Source organism: Typopeltis vanoorti, chromosome 10 (assembly GCF_054136105.1).
Source record: "Typopeltis vanoorti isolate ZY-2024b chromosome 10, IOZ_Tvanoo_1.0, whole genome shotgun sequence".
NCBI lineage: Eukaryota > Metazoa > Arthropoda > Arachnida > Uropygi > Thelyphonidae > Typopeltis > Typopeltis vanoorti.
In genome coordinates this window covers 106874476-106894256 of record NC_143558.1, presented here as the reverse complement: position 1 = coordinate 106894256, position 19781 = coordinate 106874476, and the positions used below count along the sequence as shown (strand labels likewise).

The window sequence follows — 19781 nt, the reverse complement described above, 5'->3', positions numbered from 1 at the left end:
TTTCCTCCTTGTAAGTGACATTATGCAGAGTTGTGGAAGCACAGGAGGAGGAACAGATTGTGAGCTAGCAGGAAAATGTAGGTTAGTTTTCTTTTTATGGGGAAACCCATTCACAAGAGATTGGTCAATGTATAGTACAATGGTACCATGGATGGACAAGAAGGAACTTGTTCTCATTTACCTTGAAGCTCTGGATTGTATTCATGGGAATCATATAAGATGATGAACTATTCTAGAGGGTAGCAGTGGAAGGGATGAACAAAGAGAGATAAATTTCTGTGAGTTTGGCAATGCACTGTGAGGAAGTGTTGATTAGTTGCTACATGTGTCTGAATGAATTTGATTGAGGGGTGGGAATATTGTTGATGCTAATTCTGATGAACAGGAGCCATAGAAATATTTGTAGAAGATGCAAGCAGCAGAAACTGAGTGCCTATTTGAAAGTGAGTGAAGCATATATTGAGTGAGGGATCATTGATCAGTCTGACTGCCATTTTCTGTATAGAGTCCAGTATCTTTAGGGAGGCTCTTTGGGGTACCACTCCAGATATAGGAGCAATATTCAATGGTTTGACAGATTTATGATTTGTGTAAAGTTAGGAGTTGTTTGAAGTTAAAGTAATGCTTCAAGAAAAAAAGAAAAGCTAATTTTTTGGAGAGACAATATTTGTAATATGTTTGTACCAAAAGAGATTTGAGGTTAATGTTATCCCAAAAAGATAGATTTCATCATTCATAAGAATTTTGTTGTCAAAAGTAAGACTGGAAGAGAAAGGTTCTTTTTTGTGGGAAATAAAGCAAGAGCCATGTTTTCATAGTATTGAAACCAAAAAGATTATCCAAACCCCACTGATGAATGAAGATCTATCTAAGACTCTGAGATTGCAGCAATTTGTGCATTGCCAGGTTTGTCAAATGAAAAGTAGTCTGCTGGAAGAGATCAGTTATATATAGAAGGATTAGGGTGAGTGAGAGAAGAGAGCCTTGTGGAACCTCTACATTGGTTGTATACTAAGAAAATGCAGAACCATGAACTAAACTCAGTCATCCAATCAAAAATTCCATAGTCGAACTGCAGAAATCAGGGTGCAGATCAAATGATAGGCGTATACTTAACAGGTCTTTGTGCCAGACCCAGTCAAGCCTTGGTGATATCAAGAACAACCATTTGGGACTGCCAAACTTCTCTATGGTATTTGTCCATATATGGATGGCAAAAGTGAAAAAAATGTTGATCATCCATGCTGGCAGTCATATATTAGTTGAGTCCAAGATAGTGTAGCAGATGAGTGTTATAGCTCATTCCATTACTTTGGAAAGAACTGGAGTAAGAGAAATTTGATCGTAGCTTGAAGGTATAGATTTTTTGCCTCTTTTATGGTAGGTTGAATAATATGATAGGTTTTATGGTAGGTAGGCTAATTTTCAGGCTGCAGGTTAGATACCAGTGGAATAAGAAAGTGTAAAAAGATGACACAAAATGGTAGTCAGCTCTAGAGCATCAACACATTTGGAGTAATGTCATCAGGACAAGGAGGCTGGTGTCCAATTTGAGCAGTATTTTCCCGATCTCTTACTGGCACAAGTACACACTGGACGTCAAGTGTGGAGTGTTGGGACAGTTGAGGGACTACCAAAATCAGCACTGCAAGAATTAGAGAAGTAGTGAGATGCAGGGAGGTTTGGCTTTTTCTGTGGGTGATGATGATGATGCAGCAAACCCATTGGGATGCAATAGTGGTGCAGGGTCAGACAGAAGTTGACACCGGTGGCTTTGGCTGAAGACCAGAATGGCTGCCATCTGGACAGGATGCAAGTTTCCTACTTTTAGCTCTCTCTCTCTCTTGTAGTCAGTTTTTGATGTTTCGATTTTTGCTGCTATTCCAGGCTTTAGTACAAGCAGTAAAGATGAAGTTTGGGATGCAGGACAGTAGTGATATGCTCGATTCTTTTCTTATACAGCTTTGATACACCTATGGGAGAACCAATTTTAGGGGATAGGAACTTAAGGTGGAATGTGAAATAAATGTTTCCATGCCATTAAGAATTATTTTAATGATACATTCAGCAGACTAGTTCAGGTCTGGATGGCTGGAAGCAATGGTCCATCATAGGAAATATAGCATAGTAGTTGCATAAGTCATCCTACTTTTTCTTGTAATGTCATATGATGCATGGATGTGAGTGATTGTGTTGTTTCATGGGGAAGAGATCAGCACAAGATTGTGGTTTCATCTACCTAGAATACAAGCTACGTTTACAGAGTAAACGTAGTTTGTCTTGGATGGATCACTAGTGAGGAAGTATTATTCAAATGATCCATTAGTATTCATTCACTAGTGATCCATCCAAGTATTACTTGGATGGATCACTAGTGAGGAAGAGATCCAAGATATTTATAGTGTGATTCTGGTTGTCTGGTATTCTGATAGGCATATGAATATTAAAGTCTCCAAGGAAATGACTTCAGTGTTAGGAAAGTTGAATTGAAAAGTATCGACTTATGTAAACAATGTTAATAAGGCTATAGGAGTTGAGGACATATATAAACCCAATTTGAGGAATTGTTCCAGATCACCCCTAACATAAAATCAGTTCTTCAAGTCCCAACGGAGTGGAAAGAGAGCAGAATTATTGTACTTTACAATGCAAAGTAGGTGATAAGAGTGGTTTTGAATTATCAGTCAGTCTGTTATATCTGAAGTAATGTTTAAGATGTTGGAGAGGTGAATGAGTGAAGGCTACGATCCAGAATTTTTAATAATGGTAGCATTCACTTTGATGGTCACCATAGGAGGTTTGTTAAAGGAAATATCATGTTTACGCAGTCTGCATCACAACAGGATGACAAATGCGTTGGATAAGAATGGGAATACTGTGAATAAGTTCAAAAGCTATGTGAATATTGGCTAGTGCTTGGCATAATGTTCAGAATCTCCTTTGATGAGTCTATGGACTCCATGGAGTTGCCCATATAATAATAATAATGTAGTAGTATATTTAGATTCTGTAAAGTCTTTTGATAATCACCACATGACAAGTTGGTAATTAAATGGAACATCCAGGGTTAGATAAGATTAGTGAGTTGAAAAGAAGATGCTGATAAGTCAGTTTAAATCAAACTATGCAGTTGTTTGCCAATGATGCAAAGTTGGGAAGAACTGAGGCAAGAGGAGATGTATTTTTACAGGAGAATTTGAATAATGTGTGAGTGGAGTTATCAGTTCAGTGTTGCATAGTGCAAGGTTTTGAAATTTGGAAGGCAAGAATGGGATTCATAGTAAACAAGCACTTGATGGGAGGTTATTTTGAAGGAAGGGTGGAGGAAGGGATCTCGGAATAATGGTGAGCAGTGTCATGAGGGGGCTAAACTGCTATAATCGAGGCTTTTAAAACAGATTTTGGTAATGATGTAGATTGACATGTTGAAGTGTTAAATGGTTATGGTTCTGTTAATGTAAGGCCCTTGATCAGGTCACATATGAAACTTTGTGCACATCAGAATAACGTAGTACTCATGGAGATGAAGATGTCCAGAGATGAGTAACTATAATAGTAACTCATCTCTGGACATTTCCAAGGAAACGATCTCAGTGTCGTTTGCAAAAATAATTGGAAAATGTGATTTGCAGAGTCTGGTATAGGAGGTGGGGGGGGGGATTAATATGATTGAGACAGGTTGGTAATTAATTGTTACCAGATTTAAAATGGAAGAGATATCAACTGCATTGTGAATAGAGAACCTATAGAACAAGTAAACCATTTCATCTACTTAGGCACAATTTTTAGTGAAGATGGTAAATTAAATATGGAAATAGACAACAGAATCAACAAAGCTGATATGGTAGGAAGTCAACTGAATAAATTTCTATGGAATAAGAGAGAAATTAGTCAAAACACTAAATTAGCTTTATACAAGACAGTAATCAGTCCAATTTTAACTTATGGATCTGGATCAGAAGTAAAACACTTGACCAAAGACTCGAGACTGCAGATATGAGAGTCCTGAGAAAGATTAGGGGCATGAACAGATGCCATCAGTAGCAAAATCATATTAAAAACAAGGATATTAATCATCAATAAACAAGGATATGGTCATCCTTGTTTATTAATAATAAACAAGGATGACCATAATCCAGGAATTCCTGGATTATGGTCACTTAAACAGAATGGGAGAGGAAAGATTAGCAAAACAAGTGTTCTCTGCCAGATTGGCAGGAAAGTGATAAAGAAAATCAAGATGATGGATTGATACAGTAAACAAGTGCCTTAAAAACAGAAATATACAATCCAATAATGCTGGAGTTGTGACAGATAACAGATTAATTTGGAGGAGAATTGTAGATAGGAAGTTAGTAATTATGTAAGTTTTTCATGTAGTACTATCATATCCTGTACACCTCTTGAGGGTACACATCAGGAATTTGATGATGATGAGATTTTTCCATAGGCTCCTGAGCAGATAAATTTGTCCTTATTACATGAGACCTCCATGGAGCCAGAGCCTCATCACATACACACTGTTGCACACAAAGCTCATCAAACCATGCCTTAAATGGTTTCCATTCACCATTATAGTCGCTCATCTCTGGACCTTTTCATTGCAGTCTTCATCTGCATGAATCCTGATGTGCACAAATTTCCATATGTGACCTGATCAAGGCCTTATATTAATAGAACCATAACTATCTAACACCTCTACATGTCAGTCCACATCATTACCAAAATCTGTTCTAAAGCCTCAGTTATAGCAGTGTAGACCCCCCACTCCTTATGACACTGTCACTATTACACTGAGAACCTGCTCCTCAGTCCTTTGCTCACACCATCCTTATTCAGTTTCCAGGGGATAGCCTCTTGTTCTACTTTCCTCTCCCATTCTATGAAAAATTTCTTCCATGTTAACCTGTTAACAACCTCTGACCAACTTATATGTCTCAGTTATATAGAGAAAATGAGAAAATGGTTTGAATGATAAAAAAAATGAGGAATTATTTGTAGGAAGTGAGATCGCTAGGCTGCGCGCAGTGATACAAGATGCGCAGCGGCAATTAGAGCACCTGCAAAACTCTTTCCAGAGTGATTCGGCTAACGGAAATAAACAGCGTGAGCGAGTTTCCGAAATGAAGGAGAGAGTATTGTATGGTGACTCGCTATTAAGAGGAGTAATAGATGGGAGTGTAACTAAATCGTACTTGCCGGGTGCGAAATTTAAGGATGTAAGTGAGAGCATTAGAGTGCAAAAACAGAGGGTGAAAGAAATAACAATTGTGGCTGGTACGAATGAATTGAAAGGTGATAAATTTTTTATGAGAGAGGACTTGAAAGTATTGTTAAAGGTAGCGAAAGAAAAGAGTGACAGAGTTAGAATGGTGAGTCTGTTACCGCGGTATGACAGAGAGGAGTTTAGAAGGAGGGCCATAATCGCAAATGATATTATGCGCAGGTTATGCGGACGGTGTGGTGTGGAATTTGTGGACGTGTGGAATGAGTTTGATGGGCGAAAGGACTTATACAAGATGGATGGACTGCATTTGAATGGACTTGGTGTGCGGAGACTGGAAAAAGTGTTGCTGAATGAAGTGAAAATGGATGTGCAGAACCAGGGAAACTAGAACTACCAAGGAGGGGGGGAAGTGGATATCCAGACATCAGTGAGACAGTTGAGTGTAAAAATGTATATAATGTACCTGAGCCAGCAATAAGGACAAAAAATGGGAATGGGATATTTAGAATAACGCATCAAGATAGGGGTGGGACAAAGGGAACACTGCAATTCATGTATACTAATGCCAGGAGTATTAGGAACAAGAGGGAAGAATTTTTGGCCTTGATTGGCTCTTCCTGGCCACAGGTTATTGGCATTAGTGAAACATGGCTGACGGAAGATGATATAGTTAGTGGGATAGAATGTGTAGGTTATAGTATGTTTAGGAGGGACAGAGAGAATAAAATTGGGGGAGGGGTGTTATTGATGATAGCTGATGAACTGCAGCCAAGGAGAATTGAAGTATTGCAGGATAGTGAAAGGAGCTCATTTGAGGCTATTTGGTGTGAGATTGATACTGGCAGAATAAAATATGCAGTTGGGTGCTGCTATAGACCAGGTGATGGAATAGATGGTGGAGATGGTATGCATAAACAAATTGATGAAATGAGTGGAAGGAGGGTAATTATTATGGGGGATTTCAACTATGGTAACATTGATTGGAAGGAGGAGAGGACACATGTGAGGAAGGAAATGGATTTTATTCAATTATTAAGGGATAACTATCTGAAACAGCATGTAATTGAAAATACTAGGGGTGTGAGAGTGCTTGACCTGGTAATAGTATCTGAGAATTTGACTGTAATGAATATGACCATGTTGCCACCTATTGGTGAGAGTGATCATAAGGTCTTGACCTGGGAGGTGGCTAAAGGTGTGAAATTTGTGATTAAGACAGGGTATATGTGGAATTACCATGCTGGCAAGTATGACAAGCTTAGGAGATTGCTTGGATCAGTGCCATGGCATGTACAACTGCAAGGGCTGGACGTCGATAGAGCATGGGAAGCGATCAAAGAGCATTTACAGGGGGTTATGGCTGATTGTATACCTAAGGTCCGAATAGTGAAACAAGGAGGGGTTAAATGGATGAATAACACCATTAAGCTTGAGCTGCAAAAAAAGAAACGACTATGGAGGGAATTTAAAGAAAGGGGTGACCTGCAGGCACACGAACGGTATAAAGTACAGGCTAGAAGGGTAACGAGTGTGGTAAAAACAGCAAAAGCCGATTATGAAAGGAAACTAGCTATGCAAGCAAAAGAGAATCCCAAACAGTTCTTTCAATATGCTGCAAGCAAGAAAAAACTGTACATGGCAAAATGATTTTAAGGAATGACGATGGTAAAGAGTTCACTGAACCAGTCGATATAGTGGAGTTACTGAGTGCGCACTTTGCAAAAGTATATCATCCAGGTGGTGACGTTGAAAAAATGAAGGAACCATTAGTTTATATGGGAATTGTGATGAATGAAGTGGAGGTGAATAGTCTATTACAGAACCTTAATGTGAATATATCTGTGGGATTGGATGGTATACCGGCACGGGTCTTGCATGAAGCGGCTAATGAATTATCAGTGCCCTTGACCATGTTGTTTAATCTGAGTCTCAGGTCTGGCTTAGTCCCGAAGGCGTGGAAAGAGGGGAAAATAGTTCCACTGCATAAAGGAGGATCCAAGACTATGGTTGCAAATTACCGACCGATCAGCATATCTGGAGTCGTTGTCAAGGTCTTGGAGAAAGTAGTCAAGGGAAAAATACAGGAATGGATTGATGAAAATGAGATACTGTACAGAGGACAGCATGGCTTTGTGAAGGGTAGATCATGCCTCAGTAACTTGCTCAAGTTTTATAACAAGGTGACGGCTGAACTGGATAAGGGAAATGGGTTTACAGTGATACTGCTGGACCTGGCAAAGGCGTTTGACAGGATACCACATGGAATTCTAATCCGTAAACTACAACATATGGGAATGGATATAGGGTTGGTGTGATGGATAGCTGGGTGGTTGATGGAGAGATATCAAAGAGTAGTTTATTCAGGAGTAGAGTCCAAAAAACGGCCTGTGACTAGTGGTGTGCCACAGGGTTCTGTTCTTGGACCACTGCTGTTTAATCTGTTCATTAACGATATAGGGAATGGTCTAAGTGGGACAGTTCATTTGCTCGCAGATGATGCAAAGTTGGGTAGGGCGATAGTGAATGCAGAAGATGTCAAAGTCTTGCAAGATGACTTAGATAGATTGGAGTTCTGGACTAAGGAGAATGGATGTCAATTTAATGTGACAAAATGTAAGGTTATGCATTTCGGAGTGAAAAGATTAGCAGCAGTATACCACATTGGTGGAACTGTACTCCAAGAGATTGATGAGGCCAGGGACTTGGGAGTGTTGGTGGATAGGGAGATGAAGTTTAGGGGGCACATTGCGAAAGTAGCTAAATCAGCTCATCAACTCACTTGGTTGTTGAAAAATACCTTGACGAGCAGAGAAAAACAAGTTATTGTACCTCTGTACCGAGCCCTGATAAGACCTCATCTCGACTACTGTGCCCAGATTTGGTCACCTCGGTTCCTTCTTGATGGGGAGGAGGTTGAGAGGATCCAGAGGCGAGTGACTAAGATGATAGCAGGTCTATGGAATGCACCATATGAGAACAGGTTGAAGATTTGTGGGTTGCAGAAACTAGTCGATAGGCGAAAAAGGGGAGATATGATTGAGACATTCAAATTGCTAAAAGGATTCTATAGGATTAATTCAGATGATATTTTTGAGATCAGGACTGGTGGTGGGAGAACTAGGGGACACCCATGGAAGCTGGGCAAGAGCGTGGTTAGCAGGGGTGTTAGAGCTGGGTTCTTTACTTTTAGAGTGGTAAATGAGTGGAATAAGCTGCCAGAGTCTGTTGTGGGTGCTATGACAGTGAGCGAGTTCAAGGCAAGGTATGATAGATACTGTGAGAATGTTGAACAGCTGTGTGAACATGATGTTTAGGGCCTCCCTCGATGAGTCTAAGGACTCCTGGAGTAGCCCGTGGTAATAATAATAATAATAATAATATCCTCCATCCCCCTCCTTTTCCTGTTCGTGAGGCTCTGCAAATTACATTCTCTCAATCTGTCTTCATACTCTCATTCCAAAGACTAGTTACTACCTTTGTGAATTTTTTCTGGACCTCTTCTAACACCTGATTACCATGAAAACATGCCAGATGACTAAATCTGTGCACAGTTTAGTGTAAGGTCCTTTTCCACCACTACCACTCCCACATCGCTCATATCTTCTACCTCCTTCAAAGTTTCCTCACTAAGTGTATATGTTGCATCCCATTGTTGCTTACAAATTTTCTAAACATTACACTTTGTAACAATGAACTGATAGTTCCACTTACCTGGTCATTCATAGTCTATTCAAGTCATCCTGTAATATTAGAACATCTGCTTTACTCTGTATTGTTTTCTCCAATTTCCTATCATCTGCAAACACTAGCATCACCAGTTAAACCTGTCCCAATGTTATTAATATACAAATGGAACAAGAATGGCCCCAATACGGACCCCCTGCAGCATATCACTGGTGACTTTCCTCTTTCAGGATACTGTGCCTCATACACAACTCTGATACCTGTCAAGAGCCAGTCTCAAATCCAATGCACTAATCTAATATTCAACTCCATTCATTCTAGTTTAGCTATCAACTTATGTGGCAATTTATCAAGAGCTTAAATAACTTTCAAAGCTTACACGTGTAGTAAAAATTATATAAAATTTATTAAAAAAAAATCCACTACATTTCATCGACATTACATAGACATCATCAGAGAGAGAGAGTTAACAACATTCAAAAGATCAATCAAAATATGAGGCATGAATTAGTCGTCATGCGTATATTAGCTCATGTCTCAGTCACGGCTGAAGTATATTATATTACAGAATTAGATTTGAAAGGAACAATTGTAGTTGCATAAGCTGTATGGATAAAAAAATATTTAAAATAAAGATAATGTCACTGTCATGAAAACATATCATCCATTAACGTGGATTAATTCATAAGTTTGAAATATTAGAAGGAAGAAACTACCACAATATTCGACCAGTAACTGAGTCTAACAGCAACAGCTGGGTTATAAATTTAACTGGTAGATTACTAACAAATGATGAACTTAACACTAAGGATGGCAACCCACTATATCTAAAGGTCCTGATTTTGCTTTGTCTCCTTGACATATATCTTAGTTACAAATCATGGTAAATGTGGAAAAAGGTATCAGAGAATTGCATACAGATGAAACTAATGAATTAAGTTTTAAGATTTCCAAAATTTTATACATTACAAAACCACCTCCTTTAAATATAATCTCGGAAGTATAACTTCTTTTTGCTCCCTACACCAGAACACCAATATTGTCATTATGAAGGCTGACAAAGGTATAATCATAAAATTAATATCTTATTAAGATATAGATCAACCTGCAGGGTTATCTGCAGTTATCCAACAAAAAGTCAAATCAATAAATTAAATTATTGAATTATATATGACCTTGGGATGCCACTACTGTTGAGAAATTATGAATTCATCATGCTCGTCTGCCTCATCTCTATGGTCTTCCTACACCCTCTGTCCAAAAAGAAACCAACTTTTGATAGAAAATAAAACACAGACCAATTATAATTATTCAAATCATTTATTTCAATCAATATACTCTCCCTCAGCTTCGATACAGCGTTCGGCACGGTCAATTAATTCGTTAAATGAGTTTTTTATATCGGGTTTTGGGATACCGTTGAGGGTCGTGGTTACTGCCGCTTGAGTGTCTTCAGTGGTGTCCTATCGCTTTCCTTTCATCTGCAAATGAAGTCACGGGAAGAGAAAGAAGTCACGGAGTGCTAAATCAAGTGAATACGGCAAGTGATCCAACACACAAACTTGGTTTTTGCTCAAAAATTGTCTCACAATGTTCGAACGATGGGATGGTGCATTATCGTGCAAAAGTGACCAGCTGCCTGCATCACGATATTCATGCCGTACGCAACGAATTTTCACTATCAATTGCTTCAAAACTTCGAGATAAAACTCACATTGACAGTTTGGCCAGGCGGAATGAATTCTTTGTGGATAATGCCATTGGAATCGTAGAAACAAATCAGCATTGTCTTTACTTTTGACTTCTCCAAGCGACTTTTTTTCGGATGCCCCTCTTCTGGTAGTCTCCACTCAGCACTCTGGTGCTTCGTTTCGGGCTCATACTCAAAACACCACTTTTCGTCACCAGTAACAGTTGTTTCAAGGAAGTTTGAGTCCTTATGAGCAGTTTTAATGAGGTCCTTGCAGTGTTCAATTCGATACATTTTTTGGTTGTCGGTCAATTTGTGAAGAACAAATCGCGAATTCAGTTTATGAAGGCCCAAACTCTCGGTCAAAATTTTGTGCACAGTTGATTTTGGAATCCCCAAATTAACTTCGCTCAGTACAGTTTTTGGACAGCCCAGCTTTTTTGTCATCCTCAATTGTCTCATGACCACTTTGAAATTGCTTAAACCACTCATAAACTTGAGTATGGTATAAGCATTCATTACTATATGCTTTTTGAAGCATTCGATGCATTTCGGTAAAACTTTTACCAAGTTTAACACAAAAGTCAATTGCAGCTCTCTGTTTGAAATTTTTCTCAAATTTTCTCAAATGAGATTTTTCGACGAACAGTCGAAAAATCTCATTTTTCGACCGTTCATCAAAACACTGTCACTCTTGGCACCATAACTCGGCTTCTAATGAAACAAATGTCATAAACAGTTGACACAACACTAATGAAGGTTGCCACTTTCGACAACAGAATGATAAAACAGGTGGCGCCACTAGTTTCTTCTATTTTCAAAAAGTTCTGTTTCTTTTTGGACAGAGGGTGTATAATACATAAAGATGGCAAGCCACTATGACCAATAGCGGACTGTATTGGCTCTCCAACTTACTACCTTGCAAAACATCTCTCTCATCATCTTTGGAATCTCAATGACTATATCAGTTCTTATACCAAAAAACTATCTTTCTTCAAAGAGAAAATAAAAGATCTCCATCTGTCTAATAACGAGATTATAGTTTCTTTGGATAAATTACAAGAGACTCCTCAGTTTTAATAATCTGATTTCTCAGACGACAATGTCAACTTATTTAAATTTACTATCAATGCTTGTTCAAATAAATAGATGGAACAGCAATGGGCAGTCCTGCCTTAGCTGATTATTTTATGATGCATCTAGAAAAAGCACTCTTTGACACTATATTCCCTCAGTCTCATATATGGTTATGTTTTGTTGATAATATATTTGCAGTCTTGTCCCACATTGAGTCAGAATTACTTCAGTTCCTAGAAAAAATAAACTCCTTATACTCCCATATCAAGTTCACTATTGAACGTGAATCCAAGGATACCAGCTACCCTTTTTGGATATCTTAATAATTCGTAATCCCACAGATCACGTTGCATTTTCAGTTTATTGAAGACCAACCTTTACTAGCAGATACATTCACTTATCCTTTCACCATCATTCATCATGAAGAATGGGTATTATCAAGTCTTGTACATGGAGCTCATATGATCTGTTTTTCTAATCTCCCATTGTTAGATGAACTGAATAAAATTAAAAGAAATTTGATAGAGAATGGATACAATGAAACTACTATTCAAAAAATTATTGATAATTATCATCCTTCTACCAGACTACAATCCAGTTTGAAAGGAATGTTAATATGCTACTTTAAAAGAACCTCGAAACAAATAAGGATTCTTCATAAATTTGATCTATATGCTTCCTTTGAACCAACTCGGAAACTGTCCTCCTTCCTACAAAGGATACACATCAGCAAAGGATACATTGCCGCCTCTTTCCTTACCAGGTATCTAGCAAGTATCCTGAACATATCGAACAGACTGACTGTTCTGCCTTGATTAGAATTGAACAATATCAAGACCATATTCCATTTTTCGAATCTGACAAGTCTGGCCTTGCCTCTCATGTTATTAATACAAGGACAGACTTCTTTAGAACCAGACAGAACTTCTTCATTACAGCAAGTTCAAATTTGATAATCTCTTCCTTGAAACATGAAACGCTATGAAATCGTCTTAACCTGAACCAATCAGACTGTATGCCAATATCCAAGTTTTGGGAAGTAATCACTTTAATTATTCATAAGTTTTTTTTTTAATTGATAATTATTTAAAATATTTGTTATTTATGCAGTTTGCTACAATTGTTCCTTTGAACTTTAATAGTGTAACACATACTTCAGCTGTGGCTGAGACACGAGCTAATACATGCATGATTTATGACTCATTATTTTGATTCATCTTTTGAATGTACTTAACGGTCTATTTCCCTGATGATATCCACATAACATTGATGAAATATATTGAAGTTTTTGAATAAATTCTGTATAATTTTTGTTCATGTATAACATGAAAGTTATTTAAATATGTCTAGTGCATATGTTCCATTAATGCTATCTATTAAGTATACTACTGTGTATCCATCACCCATTACCTTATCGTAATAAGTAAGCAGATTACTAAAACATGATCTTTCTTTACCTGTACACCCCTTGAGGGTATATGGCAGGAATTTGATGATGATGATCTTTCTTTATCAAATCCGTGCTGTCCATCAAAGAGAATACTACTCTTGTCAACGCAATTCTAGATCCAGGTTCTCACTAACCTCTCCACCATTTCAGCCACTACACCCGAAACACAGATTGGGCTATAATTTGAAGCTTAAATTCTGTCACTTCCCTTATCAAGCAGTACATTCGTTCCTTTCTTTTACTCCTTTAGAAGAAAGGCAAGTGACCCAGTGTGAGACTTATGTTAAACAAGTATTCCAAAGTAGATGTCAACTTCTTGGCACATTCCTTCCAAACATTTGGTGATATATCATCAAATCTTATTGCCTTATTGACATCAAGCTTATTTATTTCTTCATATACCTCCTTCTCACTAACAATTAAGCCATCCTCTCCTATTTCTTCTACACCTGAGCTTCTCATAATATCACCCTGCTGAGGATGAAACATCCTTATAAATTGTTTACTGAATACCTTACTCATATCCTCTGCAGCAGTTAACATTCCACCATCGTCATCCATTAACATCATCTTACCATAATCATCCTTCCTCCTACTTGCCACATATCTAAAAAAAACTGTAGGGTTTTTCTTTGCCTAATATTTTAATTTCTGCTGATGCTGCACTTTTGCTGTCCTTACCAATTGAGTCACCTTCCTAGCCTGCCCTTTTATACTCCTCATGCAATTGATTGTTACTATTATTCATCTTGTGCTGCCTCCACAGTATCTTCTTCCAGATTTCATGCTTAATCCCTTCATTCATCCATTTGACACTTACCATATTCAGCCATTTGACCTTTGGAATACATCGATGACATTTTGGAATCCGCACGTCAATGTAGTTAAATATCTTTTGGTCCATTCCCATGCATATCTTCCCCTCCTACTTCCTGCTTAATTCTTTTTTCCATGCTATAACTCTTCCCATCTCCTAAGCTTCTCCTAATCAACAGCGTTGTAGTTCTACATATATCCTTTCCTCATAGAAGTCCATGTGGCTGTCCCCACCCATATAATCATCTCATGGTCATTCTCACCGAATGGGAAGGACTGCAACACCACTCAGTCTTATCCTCTGAGGAAATGATAAGATCTATGACTCTCAAACCTTGTATGCCCTCCACTACATGCTGTCTAAGACAGTATATAGTGGAGATATGTAACTGAAGAAATTTTTTTCTTTAAATCTGAATGCTCTCTTCATTGCAGTCTATATTATCATAATTAAAATCATCAATGGTGATTACCATTCCTTTCCTTGCTAACCCAAGTTGCTTATCCATTTCTTTGTCATCAGTCTTCACATTGCTGGCCTATAGCAGCATTCAACTAAATATCTCCTCTTATTAAACTTCACCCTACACAATACTGACTTAAAACCATTGATATGGTTTTTGAAGAGCTTTCGCTCTTCCAAAGAAACCTTAAAAGAAAGAATTACATTGTTTAAATATCTCTTCATATTTGGCATTACATAGATCTGATACTGACTTAGTAAACTTTTTCTGAATCCCTTTCCAGTACATGCTCATCCCTGTGAAAACCAGGCCACCAAATCTGCACACAGTAGTCCATATGTGGCCTGAAAAAACCATATACAAAGGAACAGTAACCTCTTTTCTTCTGCATATCAGTATCCTCCTCATTATTGCCATAATCCATTGTTATGTTACTATTTAAGCACTGTGATCCCTAAACTTCAAGTCTCTGTCCACCATCACACCCATACCACTCATCTCTTCCATTTCCTTCAGAATTTCCCCATTAATTATATACTCTGCATCTCAACCTTTCTTACCAATTTCATGATCTTGCACCTTGCAAAATTAAACTGACAGCTGCACTTACATAGTCTGTTGAGATCATTTTGCAAGGCCACGACATATGTTATACAATACTACTTATAGTTCTTCCCAACTTTGCATCATCGCACACTGCACATCTCCAGATAAGCCAGTCCCAAACATCACAACCTTCCATTTCTATTTCCATCAGGATATCATCCAATATTTCACTTATTCCAACAATTTTTGAATGATAAACTCAATCAGCAAAGCCATTTCATCTCCCTTATTTCTAATGTTCCTGGCATTTGTAAACACAGCTATTCACCTTTAGGTCTATAACCAGTTCTTCCCATGCCCAACTCAGCAACCCATCCATTGGTCGTGATTTCTCCCAAAGCTAATAATTTTAGATAGTGTTAATGCCAAGGAAAATCTCATGCTGCATTTTCATAAGTTCCCATAACTTTCATAATGTAAGCTTTTAAAGATGGATTGTTGGAGATGGCTGTAACTTCAAATAATAAAGGAAAAGATTGGTGTGTTTCTGTGCATGCACAAGTTTTTTTTTTTTTTTTTCCTTGAATTTTATTGCAAATTGATGTGCTGGACTGCATGATTTCCCTTTCTGGTCAAATTAGACGTCTTAGCTGTCTTCAGACCTGTTTTTATTGCATCTCCTTAGTCAATATGTTGCTCATGGTTAAAGTAATGATATTTCCATATATGCTTGGTTTTGGCTAATACAATAATTTATTTTAACAGAAGATGGTTTCATGTTTATGTAGAGGAGAATAAAGGCATATAAATATATATTCATAGTGTAACATTAACAATATATAAGGATCATTAATAACTTGAAAAAAAAAAGTTTTGTTTTAGCCACTCCCAGTGATAAAACAAATTTGAAATTTCCTACACCAGGTAGCAGCATATCAGTAAACAAAATGAAAATAAGAACTAATTTAGAATGTTTTAACAGACATCCTTCCATTCTAATATAAAATTAGAACACAAGCTGGGATATTAGTCTTTTCAGAGTTAACAAATGGCCTTGAAGCTGTTGTAAAAATAATCATATTAAAAATTCTGAATATTTTTACGTATTAATTATGCTTGTTAGTTTTTGTTTTCATACACGCAGTGTCTGCACTTGTGATGTGCTCGTTATGAAAATGTTATATTAGAAGTAACATGTAAAGAAGTAAAAATATTGAAGTACTTACTAAACTGATTATTTGTGTTACTTATAAGAAAGTTTGTTATATTTTAAAATGTTGAATTTTGTGTTTTGTGAAAGACTTTCTCTTAGCGCTGATGGATACAGCGAGTCAGCCATTTTATTGCAATGCGTAGTTTCTGACTTTTGTAGAGTGCGCATGCTCCCGGAGAGAACTTGATGTGTGATTGACAGCTAAGGAAAGCGTTGCGTATCCAAGTTACAGTTGTAAACAAGAGTGCGTTCGGAAGTTTTTTAGAACACTGGCCGAGATATATTCAAGTTGGGAGGAACTTGATTTTTTTGTGCGGCAGTCAGAAGGAAATTTCATAATGTATTCCGAAAAGGGAATAGTGAAAATAATAGGTTTCAAGCAGGAATAAGTAAAGAATAAAAAGGAAATCTTGAAACTGTAAGTTTTGGCTGGTAAATATTCAAGTTAGAAGGAACTCGATATTTTTTTGTGTGTGGCAGTCGGAAGATATTTTATAGTGTATTCCGAAAAGGGAATAGTGGAAATATTAGGTTTCAAGGAGAAATAAGTAATGAATAAAAGGAAATCCTGAAACTGTAAGTTTTTATGGTGAAATAAGTTAAGACTGTCAATTTAGTATTGTGAATGAAAGGAGAACTTGTTGCTTACATTCTAAAGTGAATGTTTTTCTTAGAGAAAATATTGATAAGGAAGTTTTATAAGTATTAAGAATGCCTGAAAGTGAAAGTTTAGAAAATATATTGGAAAATATATTAGAAAATATAAAAAAATCTTCTTTAATACCTAAAGAAGATTTTTAGGTATTAAAGGCACCTGATCTGATGAGTATTACTACTAAAAGGAAAACAGGATATAGTCAAGAAGACTTTATGTGTGTTATATTGATTGATGAAAAGGATCCTGATAATGAAGTACAGAGCCTTGTAACTTCTGGAAAAGAGCCTTAACAGAAAGAGAAAAAGACTATGAACATTTTTTTGTGATTGTGAAAGAAAAAGTGTTTAGTCTTAAGAGTAAGTTTATATTTTTAAATAAGGCCTTGGATCCATATAATCTGTAGTTATAGTTATGTATTATTACTAGAAATGTATATATATTGTTTTAGTTTTATTAAATGTGTTTATTTTGTACTTGGTATTGAGTCAATGATTAGTTGGATTCTGAAAGAGTGAGTTAAAGTCATTGCACCAATTGGAGTGAACTCTTTGTGCAAATATAATAACATATAGGGACACTCGGAGTCGAAATAAAAATAATTGTTAGTAAAAGAGATTTATATAATAAATCACCTCATAAGTATATAGAGAGAATAATAATATACATAAAGAGGGAAGTATATATAAAAATACATATATAAATAACAATGGCACAGCCTACAGGATAATTGATTATGATAACTAACACTGTTAATTAACAACCATTCAAATCATATTAAGTAAATTTGATTTGAATATTTACTACAAAATTTTTAATAAATTTAAAGTTTCAACTAAACCATGTTTCTGCAATTACTGTAATGTTTACAACATTGAAGTAATGTAAAATATCTTAGAACCTCCGAGCTCAGTTGGTATAGAAGCACTTTGGTCGGAAAGACTTGGGTTCACTTCCCATCCATGACGTGAGGGGAACCCTTCATCTGGTATCTTCCAACTGAGTTAGCTAGTCTTATACGGTGGTAGAGGTTTTTTTCACTTGGCAACTCAGGTTTTTCATCCCTCAGAACTGGCAAACTGGCCCCCATGAACACACCCACGGATTATAGTCACAAAAACTTCCCCTTAGGGGATGCATCAGGGGAGTGATAAGCCACCTGCATTAATTCGTTATAAACCCATCCTAGGAGCCAGATGAGAAGGATGGAAGGAAGGAAATATCTTAAAGCTTGGATTGTAATATTATACAAAAGAATAAGAATCAGTCACAGAAGAATATCATGGTAGCATGACCTACCGAATAGCATAAGGAAAGTTGGCTCTTGAGAACTGTTCATCCATTCTATATTTTCTTCATTCTATCAGCTCTTCTGACTTCTTCATCAAGAATTCAGCTGATTTATTGAAGTGAAGAACACCATACTGTAACTGATATACTATAGGGTGAACCTCAGTACTGCATCTTTATTTTAAACCTAATAAATCTGGCTGGCTCAGAGTATGTTGTTGAAACTAGTCATAGAATAGTTGGGAATGACATCAGTTTAAGCTGTGTGCACTTGTGATTTTCTGTTGCTGTAATTAAAAAATCATAATTGCAACAAAATATTATGATCCACCCACTTGTGACTAATAATATGCAACTTTGTCAGGTTCAAAATAGATTTTACAGAAATGTATTGTGGCTCTATTGTTGTGCTTAAAAGTCCCAGGATGTTTTAAAGGGGAAAAAATGCATAAAAAACAATATTGGATCCATCCATGATTAGTGAGAAGGTGCAAAAAGGGCAGTTTTATAAAATTCATCACAATTTAAGAAGTCGCCCTAAGAAATTTTTTTCACTACTATAGAATGATTAGTAAAAGCTTCGATCTACTTGGTCCTACTTCAAATAGTAGGACCAAGAATAATATACCAAGACACAAAATGAAAGAAGTCTATCCCAAATTTTATTTGTAGAATTGAGGTAAGTCAATATTACTTGTTTACTTAACAATTTTTATTATTATGAATTTTTCTTTAAACTTAAATAAGAAGCATAGGTTAAGGATGAGTGTGTATATATATATAAATTTTCATCTAGTGTATGGGAGGGGGGGGGGGTCTGGAATGTTCTGATAAACACCTAGAACAAAAATGATATTAAAGCAACTAATATAACCACGAGAAAAAAACATGTCTTAAAACCCTTTAATCCCCATGTTTCATAAGATTCTAATAATTTGTTCTTGTAGAATATATAAGACATAAAATTAATTTTTATTCTAGGTTTTTATCAGAACTTTCCAGACCTCCCCCTCCCTTCATGTGTGTGTGTGTAAACACTACATGAAAATCAAATCATTTGAAACTTAAAGATTATTCAAACTTGTTGATTTGATCAATGAAGTCAAATGCAGGCAGAGATGTAATATTAGGATATTTAGATGTCATAATTGCAGGAATAAAAGCTTATTCACAAAGTTTAAATAAAAATTTCTTATAGACTTGGAAGCTTCATAGTATTGGGTTTGCCAGTGTTGAGGCAGGTCTCAGGATATTCTGTGATTGCTGGAAGGCATAGAAGGACTGCATGTTTATAGTTACACTACAAGTTGTGTGATGTATGTATGAAAAAACTAGTGTAAGATGGAAATTTCTGACATTTTTCATTACATTTAAATTTTCTATTTTTGCACTGTTTTTGCTCATTCAGCTTTTTAAACATAGGAATAAGCATTAGAGCAAAACTTTTGTCTTTGTGAATTTCATGTGAAGTTGACTTTGGTAATGATTTTTTCCATGGTTTCATTACTGGTTTCCAAAGGTGTTGCTATGTTGCCATTGGTGAGTCGGTCTTCAATAGAAGTAATTAAAAATAACATTAAATTGAAGTGCACATACTTTTTCATTTTTTTGGAGTCATGACCAGTTGTTCATTGTTTTGCAAGTTCCCTTGCAAAACATTCTTTCAAAT

The 19781-nt window shown here is 36.6% G+C and overlaps 1 protein-coding gene across 3 annotated transcripts in view; it reads left to right on the top strand.

Moving 5' to 3' along the window:
* LOC150102656 (uncharacterized) overlaps positions 1 to 19781 on the top strand; it is a 144005-nt gene that overhangs the window by 32749 nt on the left and 91475 nt on the right. The window contains exon 1 of one of the 3 annotated variants that reach the window (XM_090398928.1): positions 19307 to 19428. The exons of the other annotated variants lie outside the window; for them this stretch is intronic. The gene's annotated coding sequence lies outside the window, so the exon portion shown is untranslated. Of the gene's footprint in view, positions 1 to 19306; positions 19429 to 19781 lie in introns of those variants that run through there. 3 annotated transcript variants of the gene reach the window in all.